General features: G+C 36.4%; 1 pseudogene; it reads right to left on the reverse strand.

The window, feature by feature from the left end:
* Positions 1 to 5388: 5388 nt before the first annotated feature.
* LOC147708949 (ATP-dependent DNA helicase PIF1-like) lies at positions 5389 to 6989 on the reverse strand (annotated as a pseudogene).
* Positions 6990 to 12214: the final 5225 nt, after the last annotated feature.

Below are 12214 nucleotides of genomic sequence, written 5' to 3' on the forward strand. Positions count from 1 at the left end.
CCACCACCACCAATACCATCAAACATGATTCCTAATATACAGCCAGAATTTAGGAATTTAATGATTCGTTGCATACATTGCAACCAACTAATTTCTTATGGACAAGAGTCCATAGAAGTCATTCTAGAAAAGAACAGGAGGCACAACTGCTGCAAATATTTTTTTTCTTTTTTTGTAGTTCTTTTTTCTTGTTGAACAATTGTTTTGTTTAAAACGTTATTTTTTTCTTCGTTCTTCGTTTGACCTCTACTGGTCAAAAAAAGAACTATAATTCTATGTTTGTATGTAAAAGTTTTTCATAGTGCAAAACTATAAGGATGCGGTACAGCATGAATCTATAGGGTGTTTACCTATAGTATACTGTAGTACTTCCAAAGCACTAAAATGTAACATAGGTTGATAAATATGTCACAACTCTATTCTTCAATTTGCACTATTAGTAAAAGTGAATGGATGAATTTATATGTATTAAGGGCAATTTTATAATCCCCTTGTGTGTCTTTTACACAACCGTTGCATCACATTTCTTATGCAGCGGTGGTATAAAAGATGCGCCATTAAGTATGGTTTTTAAAATCTGATGTACTTGGAAGGTGCATCATATTGTAAAACCATGCACAAAACGGAGACTTTCCTGTATACATGGAGAATGTTCTGGTGCAAGAACACCTCCTAAAAGTGAATAAGTGAAATTTATAATATTTCATTCAGTCACTTTTGGACTTATACTACGTCAAAATCCTGCACCTGTTTGAAACAGAAAGCAAAGGGGAGTAAGCGAAAGTGAGCGCAAAAGAGAAGGGGGGTAAGGGGAGTGACGGTGAGTGAAGAGCAGTGACAGTTAAGTAATGGATAAGAGGGTGAGGGAAGGGGAATGAGGGAGAGAGGAGGAGTGGTAGAAAGAGAGAGGAAAGGAGATTAAGTGTAAGGTAGAGAGAGGGAGAGAGAGAGAGAGAGGGAGAGCAAGGGACTGAGAAAGAGTGAGACAGTTATTCTGTCACATAAGAGAAGGTATTTTTTGTTTCTCATACTTACCTTATAAGTAATGAAAAGTTAGACAGTGATGTGAAAATATTTTTTTATTTGTCATACTTCTATGAAATGAAAAGTTAATAAAATATTTTTTATAAATATAATATCTGTGAAAGACATGACAAAAATGAATTATAATGTATGCAATATATATTTCACAATACAAGAGAGAAGGAAGGAGATTAAGAGTCATTAAAGGGAACTAAGGGATATAGTAGGAGTGAAGGAAACAGAAAGGGAAAGAGAGGAAGAATGAGAGATAGAGAGAGAGAGAGAGAAAGAGAGGGAGACCGCCAGAGTTTTCCGCCATCTGTGTGTGCCAGGAGGCACTTACATTTACATCAGGGCTCCCGCAGCCTGGGACGCGCACTGGCGAAGCCTGGGCCAAGGGCGGGCCCATCTGTGCCTATCTTAGCCAGGAAGAGGCTGACCTGGCCCCCCCCCCTTGGTTCTGGTGGATGTGCCCAGTCTTTCGTTGGAGCTTTTTAAAAAGGTACTGTTGTGAACAATATTTTTGTCAGCTAAGGACTCTGGAACAACCATTGTACTGTGGTTATTTTGTTGCTATTTATACCTTTGTGATTTCCCGAGTACTTGGTAAAGACTGAATTCTGGGTTTTCTCGTTGCAGCAAATATAACTTAGCACCTGTGCACCGACATTTGTACAAGGTTATGTGGAAGAGGAAGACTCAAGATGAGAGTGGGGAGGGAACTGAGGAAGGGCCAAAGCGAAACATCAGGAAAAAAGCTAAAAAGGCACGTAAGGCTATCACTAACAATTGTGTCATTGACCGGAGGTACATTTGTGAAGAGATAGACACTCAAGGAGAGAGAGAAAGAGAGAGAGAATGAGAGACTGGTAGGGAGTGAGGCAGTTATAGTGACTGAGACACAGGAAGAGACTTGGAGACAGATGGAGGAAAGGGGAGTGAGGGAGGGTATAAAGGAAAGGGAGTGAGCAAAAGGGAGTGAGGGAGTGACAGAAGGGGAGTAAGTGAAGGTGAATGAGGGATGATGTTATTGAAAGAGACTAAGGGGTGAGTGAGAAGCCACTAAGCAAGACAGCAATACAAGGGTAGTGATAGAGTAACATAGGAACCAGAAATGAGAGACAGACAGGGGAAAGAGGGAGTTGGACAGGGTGAGTGAGGATGAAGAGAGAGTACTGATAGTGACAGAAAGACAGTAAAAGTGAATGAAGGGCAGTAATGAGAATGAGAAAAGGAGACTAAGATGAGTAGAGGAAGGGGAGTAAGAGAGACATTAAAGAATGGGAAAGAGAGAAAGACAAGTAAGAGAACAAAGTAAAGTATTTTCTGTTTTTCATACTTACCTTATAAATAATGACAATTTAATAGAATATTTTTATATAAATATAGTATCTGTGAAAGACAAGAAAAAATTGAATTATAATATATATTTCATAATACAAAAGTAAGTAGAAATGAAAAAACAGAAAGAGAAAGAAAGAAAGGGTGAGGGAGAAACACAGAGGGAGAGAGTGAGAGAGTACATGAGAGAGAATGAGTGACTGACAGGAAATGAAGTGGTTAGACTGAGTGAGAGTGAAAGGAGTGAGAGAATAAAGGAATGAGAGTTATGAAAAAAGATTGAGGTACTGGGAATAAGGGAAGACGATCGACGGATAGAGTAAGCGAAAGAGTATGAGAGAGAGTGAGGGAATGGGTGCAGCAGAAATAGAATGAGAGTGATGCAGAGAGAGGAGAACATGAAATGGAGGAAGAGGACTTAGATTGAATGAAGGGAAGTGACAGTGAGGGAAGGGATATAAAGGTGAGGGAAGGGGAGTGATGGAAAAACAAGAATATTGAGAAAGGAAAAAGAAGTAAGTGAGAGATAGAAGGATTTATGGAAAGAGAGAGAAAAGAAAGGAAGACTGGTGGAGAGAGAGGGAGACAGTAAAGGAGAGAAATAGAGAAAGAGTGATGAACTGTGAGGAACTAATTCAGTTATAGTGAGTGACACAGAGGAACAGACTTACAGATGGATGGAAGAAAGTGGAGTGAACGAAAGGGAGTAATGAAGTGAAAGAAGTGAAGTGAGTGAAGGTCACTCAGGGATGATGTGAAGAGTAAGGGGGCAGTGAAAAGACACTTATCGATACAGCAAGACAAAGGGTAGTGATGGAGGAAGATAAAAAAACAAGTGAGGGACAGACAGGGGAATGAGAGAGTTAGACAAGATGAGTGAATGTGTAGGAAGAGTACTAATGGTGAAAGAAGTAGTGTAAAGGTGAATGAAGGGGAGTAAGTAGAATGAGGGAAGAAAAGTAAGATGAGGAAAGAAACTAAAGAAAGGATAGACAGAAAAAGAAGTAAAAAAGTGATGAAAAAGTATTTTTTGATTGTCGTACTTACCTTATAAATGTAATATCTGTGGGAGAGAATAAACAATTGAGTTATAATATATATTTCACAATACAAAATACAAAATAACTTTTACAATATGTTATATGTTTTATTTTGCTGTTCTCAGAATATACTGAATTTCACTAAAAACAGTGAGTTCAATACTACTCATCATATGACAGCGGGCAAAAAAAAACACAATCAAAAAGATTGTGTTTAAAAAACCCATACAACGTTTCAATAAATAATGTAAACATTAGAAAAAAACATATCTTAAATGTTTTCTTCCAAACAATAATTTCTTACGTAAATAACAACAATCACAAACTAATAAAACATTAATACTTCTTTTTTATACTCTCAAAGTAAAGTCATGTAGAAACATATATTAACAACATTTACCCGAAATGCTCATTTTTGATTGATATACTATTCCACATGGCTAAATAGTATATGGAAAGTCCTTTGTTTGGAAATTACTTAATAGTACTCTTAAACTTCCATTTCCCGACCTTCTGAATCAAAAGTTCCAACGTCTTTTCTATCATCTAACAATAGTTATATCTCCAGTCAATGCTATTTATCATGTACATAGAACCTTAAACAACCAGTAAGCTATCAGAATCCAAACATCATGTGGTATGCTGATGACACTCTGCTCATCCTTTATCTTACAAAGGAGGTGTATACCATTAAAATAAACTTCTTTAAGAGAGTCAAAAATGTCAACAACATCTACAACAATTATAGCTAGTCTAAAACACCTCTGGCTCACTCATGATCAACATTTCCTGTAATGCTGATATCACTCACTATGTGATACACTTACACTACCTCTATGACAACTACAAGTTTTTTTTATCTTGATCACCCTCACTCGCAAAGTAATTCTTAACAGTAGACTAACTTTTATTAACAGCACTAATCTTCCTAGGCCAATTATTTTCCCTAAAATTTGGGTTGTAAAAACACTAGGTAAGAATTTTGTAAGTCAAAAGGCAAACATTGTTTGAAAGTTAAATGAGTATCATTACAATTAGTCCAGCCTTTTTGACATTTTAAATAAGCTGTATAATGTCCTGATGTTGTAGCAGGACCATCATGAAAAATAATTGCTGCAGTTATAAAAGTTCTTCCTGAAATTGATAATTGAGAAGCCACACATTTTTTAATTAAAGTTGTCAATTTTGTTTCATCGGGTCTACATTGATGGAACATTAAAATTACATACTGTCCATATCTTTGTATAAATAATGTTGATAGCATTTCAGAGTTACATTGGGTACAGACCATGCTTTGATTTGCTTCTCTAACTAGATTATTAAAAGACACTGATTTGCAGTCTGGTAAAGTCAAATATATAAATCTTTCAGTGTCTATTGTAGTACTACTTGAAAAGGAACAATTGTGACAGTCATGTTCCCATTTATAAGAAAGGCCAAAAAGATTTTCAATATCTATACCTACATCTTGCAATACAACCAGCATATACATTAGCCATTCCTGACAATCTTGCTGAACATTCTGTGAAAATTGATTTAGACCAGACCATATGTCTAAAACATTTCGAATATCAGAAACACTTTCTATTTTTGTTTTATCACTACTACATTTCTCAAAGACAGAATTCAACAAACAACAAAATCTTTGTTCCCGATTTTCAACAATCTGTTGTTGTAAAGTTTGGAGAAAAAACACAAAATTAACCACTACATTAGCATAGCAGTTGACACTAGAACTGTTATCAAACTGAAATCCAACAACATCTTCAACAGAATCCTTTTCCTTACTGCTTACAATTACTGGTCCATCTAGTTTTTTTCTTTTCGCTACAACCTCGCTACAATTTTTCTCATATCTTCTTTTTTGACCTACCACACGCTTTTCAAATAAAGGATATTGAGGTAAATTTGGAGCATATCTCTTCTTAACCTATTATATTCTTTTACACAATTTAGATATGCACTAATCTTCATTTCATCAAAATCAATCAAGTATAATCCAGATAAAGTTCTGACTCTAGATAAAGCAACATATGCCATACCCTCCTTGAACACAGAACTTCCAATATTCACCAAAGCACTATCTACACTTAAACCTTGAGATTTATGAATAGTCACTGCATATGCCAAACAAACAGGAAACTGTTATCGGCGGACATATAAATCTTTGACAAGCAAAAACCGAGCAGAACAAGGACTCAATTGTTGTACTTCTTCAATTTCATCAAATTTGATTTTCAAAAATTCAATTTCATCTCTATTTCGGTAATTCACAAAATCAACAACATGACCCATTGCTCCATTTACTAGACCTCTTTCCACATGTAAATTCCGTCGTAAAATTATACGACAATTTAAACATGCATATAGACTCTTTTCAAAACCACCAGTTTTAGATATTGTCTTCTCTACAGAATCCAATTTTGAATGCAACTTTTCTGACAAAATAATAGTAGCTCCTTCATACTCTATTCTATCAATAGCTTCCAGTTTTATAGCTTCTTGATTTTCTAACTTTAACATTTTTTTGTTGAAGATTGAACATTCTTGCAGAGTTGGCATCAAGCATATCACTTTATTTTCAGCAATTGTTCTATAAATATTCTCTGGGAGAATATTTTTGTTTGGAAACAAATTTGAAAGTAATCGTGCCTGTACAGATTCTTTGCCATGTTCACTTAATTTTTTTATTCTTATATCTTGAAGAATTTTTTTATAATCCTCATCCTTTCCCTGTCGCATATTTAGAAGGAGTTCTGTATTTTTGAAATATAATCATATATTAACATTTCCAATGCTTCCTAGGCACTTCCTGCTATCTTCATGTGTAAGCATTTTAAACACTGGTTGTCCTTTCACAGGAGTTAGCTGTAGTAGATCTCCAAAAACAATGATGTGTTTGCCTCCAAATAACACATCATACTCTGTTTTAAGAATTTGTTGCATTCTTAAATTCACAAAAGCAAGCATTACATTTGATTCCATGCTTACCTCATCAATAATGAGAAGTTTATTTTTTTTGAGGACTCTAGAAAGTTCACAACAAGCTTCTCCAGATAGCTTGCAGTATTCTAATTTATTGTCTTGCTCTACTGGCAGCATCAATAAATGATGTAAAGTAATCCCTTTAATGCTATGTGCTGCCAACCCAATTGGAGCGGTGACAACACAAGAGAGCAATGACTCAGTTATTTTCTGTAGATAAGTTGCAATTCCTTTAATTAGGAAACTTTTTCCAGTTCCGGCTTCTCCACTCACGTACAGTCGGACAGGTTTAAATGACGTACATGAGCAGTCTTTTTTCTCATGACATAAACCATGCTCAATCTGCTCTGTTACTTCATCATATATTTGTTTTTGTTCAACATTTAGATGTTTCTCCTATTCTTCTAAGTTGATTACATCCTCCTGAGCTTCTTCCATTGCTCTTTCCACCTCATCCATGGCAGTGGCTGCTTCATTTTGGATAATTGGTCCTCCTAGTGGATCCTGACTCAACAAAGCAGAACTCTGACTATCTTGAGAGCTGTCTCTAGCAATCTCTCCTGCAAATGTAGCTTCTTGCTGTATTTCGTCATTCAACATTTTCAGATAATTAGTAAAAACAGGACATTCTATATTATTTTTGGTTGCATTGAATGAATCTTCATAACTGAGAAAATGTCCAAGTAGTTCCTCTTCTGTACGCCATGGCTTAAAGAGTTGCAAAAGAGCTAAATAGTAAAATCCCCTTTTGTCAGGAGTATCGCAACTCAGTGTTCGATGATTAATCAAATGTCCTTTTCTTTGTTTCACCAGACATCCTTCAGATCCAATCACAGCATTTACTCCTTTATTGGTATCTCCTGTAATATTTCTCTTAAAAGTATACCTTTGCAGTACTTCATAGAGACAAACGTTCTCAAGATGATTACTTCTATTTGGATAGTATGTATCCAACATATTTGTCTTCAAAATATCTGTACTGTTTGGTTCTTTCTCTGCTAAATACTCAATTTCTTGTACAGATTTCAAAACTCGGTTTCGTGTTGCAGCAAGACCTATGACTCACCCAAATGATTGTTCTAGATTTGGCATATAGACTTCCAGATGATAACCGATCTGAACATTCATAAGCCCCCGTTTCCCGATGAGACAACATCTTCAAACTGTAGCTGTACAATTTCTTACTTAGGCTCTTTTCCTGAGAAATTTCCTCCCACATTTCCTTTAGTTCTGTCTTTTCAGATTTTGTAATGTAAGACGTTACATATCGAGCCACAGCAATGAAGTTGTCTGCAACATATTGAATGTCCATGTTAGCATTCCACATGGACAAAATGAGTGGGTTATAGTCATTTATGTATTTGGACTCTTCATTTCTTCTTAAGTTGTAGGTATTTTTCGGTGATTTTCTTGTAACAGTATGTCGCAAAGATGACATGAAATTGTTTACTCTTCCTTTTGATAATACTGGTCATGGAAATCCAAAACGACATTTTGTGTAGAACTTGTCCTTAGATTTGAACTTCCGACGACAGTATTTTCCACAATGATGGGTTTGAAACCTTAAGACTTGATGTCTTAAATTGTTTTGTTCTGTACTTTTCGGAACAGCACATGTAGAATACTTTTCAATAAAACTCATCACTGTTTCATCTGAATCTGTTCCAAATTTGGGTGCATCTTTGATCCATAACAACATATGTATGTGAGGAGCACCTCTTGCTTGATACTCCTTTCTCCAAAAGAAATCCAAAACCTCTCCAAGAGGAGGATTTTTTTTGTTTGTGATAAAAGACATCATAGCTTCAAATCTATGATTGAAATACCTGCATACATTAACTGGATCCAAAGAGCACAGTTCTCCAGGTGTCTTGTATTCTATATTTTCTATGTTTGCATTTGCCTCTCGAAGAAATTGAAGTAAGTCTTCCCAAGCATACTCAGCACAGCTAAGAGTAAGGAACCATGTAGGAGTTCCTAAATTTCTTAGCATACATTTCAATTCCCCATTATGACGGTACCAATACTCATTAGTACCACACTGACAAGCCATGAGATTAATTAGCTGAGATTCCAAAACAGTGTCTTTGTTTTGGACTTTATCCATAAAGTCCCTTGCCGAAACATTTTGCAGATGTACTCCACTTTTTAGTATATGGTTCACTGCATAGGAAAGTCCAGACAAGTCACTCTCAAACAGAAGATGAAACAAATATGGAATGCATTGACGAAACCTTGGATCTTCTGCATTTAATCTTAATGTCCGGTACTCAGATGCAGGAATTTGCATGGGTCGGTCATCACATCTTCCACCTAGACCTGTTGGAAATAACTGAGGAAAACAACGAGCTTCCAAGCTTTCTTCCCATACACTTATGGGACTTCCTTTTGCTTCTTTCAATTGGAATAAATCAATAGCATTCACCATTACTTCTTTGGAATGCAGAGGATGAACACTATAATGTTCATAAATTTGTTCACTTCTGGACACCTCCACTTTTTCAATTTGCCCAGCTGACAAATCATTGTCCTCTTCTACAGTTCTTTCCTCTTCTCCTACATATACATTTTTATAGTACTGTTGCTTCTTACCAGATACAACGTTGCCTTTTTCACTTTCCTAACATCCACTAATTCTTTCCAGATTTTCTTACTCTTTGTAGGAACGCCATTAACTAGAATAACTAGAGGTTCCTCTTCCACTTTTTCTACACCAATTGTGTCAATATTTTTCTTTAAATCTAGAGGCAAATAAACAACTCTTACCTTTAATCCTCTCTGTAAATCTTAAGGAGGCAATTTCCCTGTCTTAGGCTCCATGCGAACAATAGCCTGAAATGGATGCACACATTGAATCAAAATAGACTCATAGGTATTTAAATCCATCAATTCAGAAGGAATCTTTACCAACTCAATATTATTATGTACAGCTCTAGCAGGCATTTTGTTATCATTTAATGTATTTATTTATTCATTATTCTATGTTTAATTACTTTTCCTGTCTAAATATTTATAATTAGAATTTATCATTTATTTTTTGTTCCCCCCTGCATTTTAGCAATTATTTATAATATTGCTTGGTTTCATTTTATTATATATCCACCATGCCGCTAAAACTGAAAAGAGTCACAGAGAAGGTGAAAAATCCATGGTTCAGTCGAACACTGAATGAAGAAAGACGGAAACTAAGACTCGCTGAAAGAAAGTGGAGACAACACCCATCATCTCCCGAACTGAAATCCCTCAGAAAAATCAGGAACGAATACAACAAAAAGATCCTAAGCTCCAAAAAAGAATTTATTAGATCTGAACTAGATAACGCCAAAAACAGACCTAGGAAACTATTCGAGATGTTAAAACAGCACTCCAATAAATTGGCCAAAACTGCCCAAGAAACTACAAAAACTCAACTAAGTTGTGAAGAGTTCTCAACATTCTTCACCAACAAGGCCAACTCGTTGGAAAAAGAGCTCAGAGAAGAAGCTGACAACATTGGCAATACGGACAACCAAACACCCTCAGCGGTCAATAACACAGTGGAAACTACCCATATCAGGACAAAAAACAAAGCACAATGTGATAACTTCAAACTACTTGACCAGAATACCATCACCAAAACACTATCAGACCTCAAACCTAACAACCACTATAATGATCCACTCCCCTCAAAATGCCTTAAAGAAATAGGCCATATTGTGATTCCCATATGGACGAAAATAATAAACGCCTCTCTATCACAAGGGGCCCTTCCAGATTGCCTAAAAACAAGTCAAGATGTCCCCATCATCAAAAAACCTACAGCGGACCCATCAGACCCAAACAACTTTCGCCCAGTAACCAACATTCCTATCCTTGCCAAACTAATAGATAAATGTGTACAAAACCAACTAAGCCAACACATTGCTAACTTCTCGCTACTGGACGACTGCCAATCAGGATTCAGAACAGGACAAAGCACAGAAACAGCGATACTACATATTGTAGATGATGCACTACAGGCCTTAGACCATAATCAGACATGTCTACTCATCCTCCTTGACCTATCATCAGCTTTTGACACAGTAAACCATGAAAAACTACTGAACATACTCCATGACAGGATGGGACTGTCTGGAAATGTGCTAAAATGGTTTGAATCATTTCTTCAAAATAGACATAAAAGATTCCTTGTCAACCAATCACTCTCACCGTCAAGCCCTAACTCAATCGGAGTCCTGCTAGGTTCTACATTATCTCCTTCCCTGTTTAACCTGTACGTCGAACCTTTCACAGAACTCCTCTGAAAATCTAAAATATGCTATCATATGTACACGGATGACACACAGATTTACATCAAGATCACATCTCTGGAAGACATCAAGAAAATGAACGAGGCCTTAAAAACGTCACTACAATGGCTAACTAACAATCATTTGAAACTAAATGCGCAAAAAACAGAATTCTTACTAATTTTACCACCAAAGAAACACATAGAAGTGAAGGAATGGTCCAAAACGATCACAGCGTTAAACTGCACCCCTTCCCTAGTTGTCTCAGCGAAATCACTAGGAATCACACTTGATGAGAACCTAAACATGAAGGCCCACATCAAAGCAATGGCAAAAAGTGCCCGCTATCACCTGAACTATATTAGAAAAGTGAAACCATTCATACCTAAGGCGACCTCAAACTGGCAATCCAATCACTAGTTATCTCGAGGATCGAATATGGATGTACAACCCTAGCAGGTCTACCAAAAATTTCAACAGCACCACTAAAGGCATGCCTCGATGCAGCTGCAAGACTCATCACCGGATCAAGGAAACTCGACCATATATCACCCCACCTGAAAGCATTAACCTGGCTACCTTACGAGGCCAGAATCCAGCTAAAAATGGCATGCATAACCCAAAATGCGCTCCACTACAACACACAAAGTTACCTCGTGCAGAAAATTAAACTATCTGGAGGAAACAGACCGGGAAGGAGTGCAAAGGAACTGGTGCTGAGACCAGCCAGCTTCCGGAATAAGAAAACATATGATAGAGCTTTCTCAGGAGCAGCCCCCAGAATCTGGAACTCACTTCCTCCAAACATTAGAAAAATTCCAGACACAGCAACATTCAAGAGGGAAACTAGGATCTTCCTAATGAGTAAGTTCCTTCCATAAGCAAGGCTCGGGACTACAAAATATCCGGCCAAGGACTGCAACGAAAAATGCACAGGATATAAACACTTGGGGACTATCGCTTCAAGCACACTTAGCTTTAATTATATACCAAACTTATGTCATGTTCTATATATAACTTATGTATAACTTTTAATGGATATTATCTTTATAATGATGCTTACGTAATACCTTATACCACTGGGAACATTTACTATAACAATGCTTGTCAATAACTGGCTCATTGAACGTGAAGCAATCTGATACCTAAGGGTCTTCGCGCTATAGAAAACTCTTAAAATAAAATAAAATAAAATAAAATAAAATCCTTGATGTAGGAAAAGCCTTTTATAATAGTTGTACCTCATGCAGTGAAGGAATTTGTGACCATGCTATGTCATGGTAAGACTTACTTACGCACTTTAAGGTCGTGATAAACTATGTGTCGGCAATTTTGCACCTGTCACTTTGGGGTAAATAAGTATATAAATTGCATTATCAAGGCATTTATTTATTTAAGGCAAGTTGCTGGGTATTTATGTCTATCATAATAGGATTGTAATGTAATATGTTTATGATTGTTTTTAGTCTTGTGATTTTGATGAATTTTAGAGTATATTGATAAAATGTACATGTTTTGCTTACAAATCGAATAAAACTTTTGAACTGAAAAACTGAA

The sequence above is a fragment of the Lissotriton vulgaris genome, chromosome 6, assembly GCF_964263255.1.
Source record: "Lissotriton vulgaris chromosome 6, aLisVul1.2, whole genome shotgun sequence".
NCBI lineage: Eukaryota > Metazoa > Chordata > Amphibia > Caudata > Salamandridae > Lissotriton > Lissotriton vulgaris.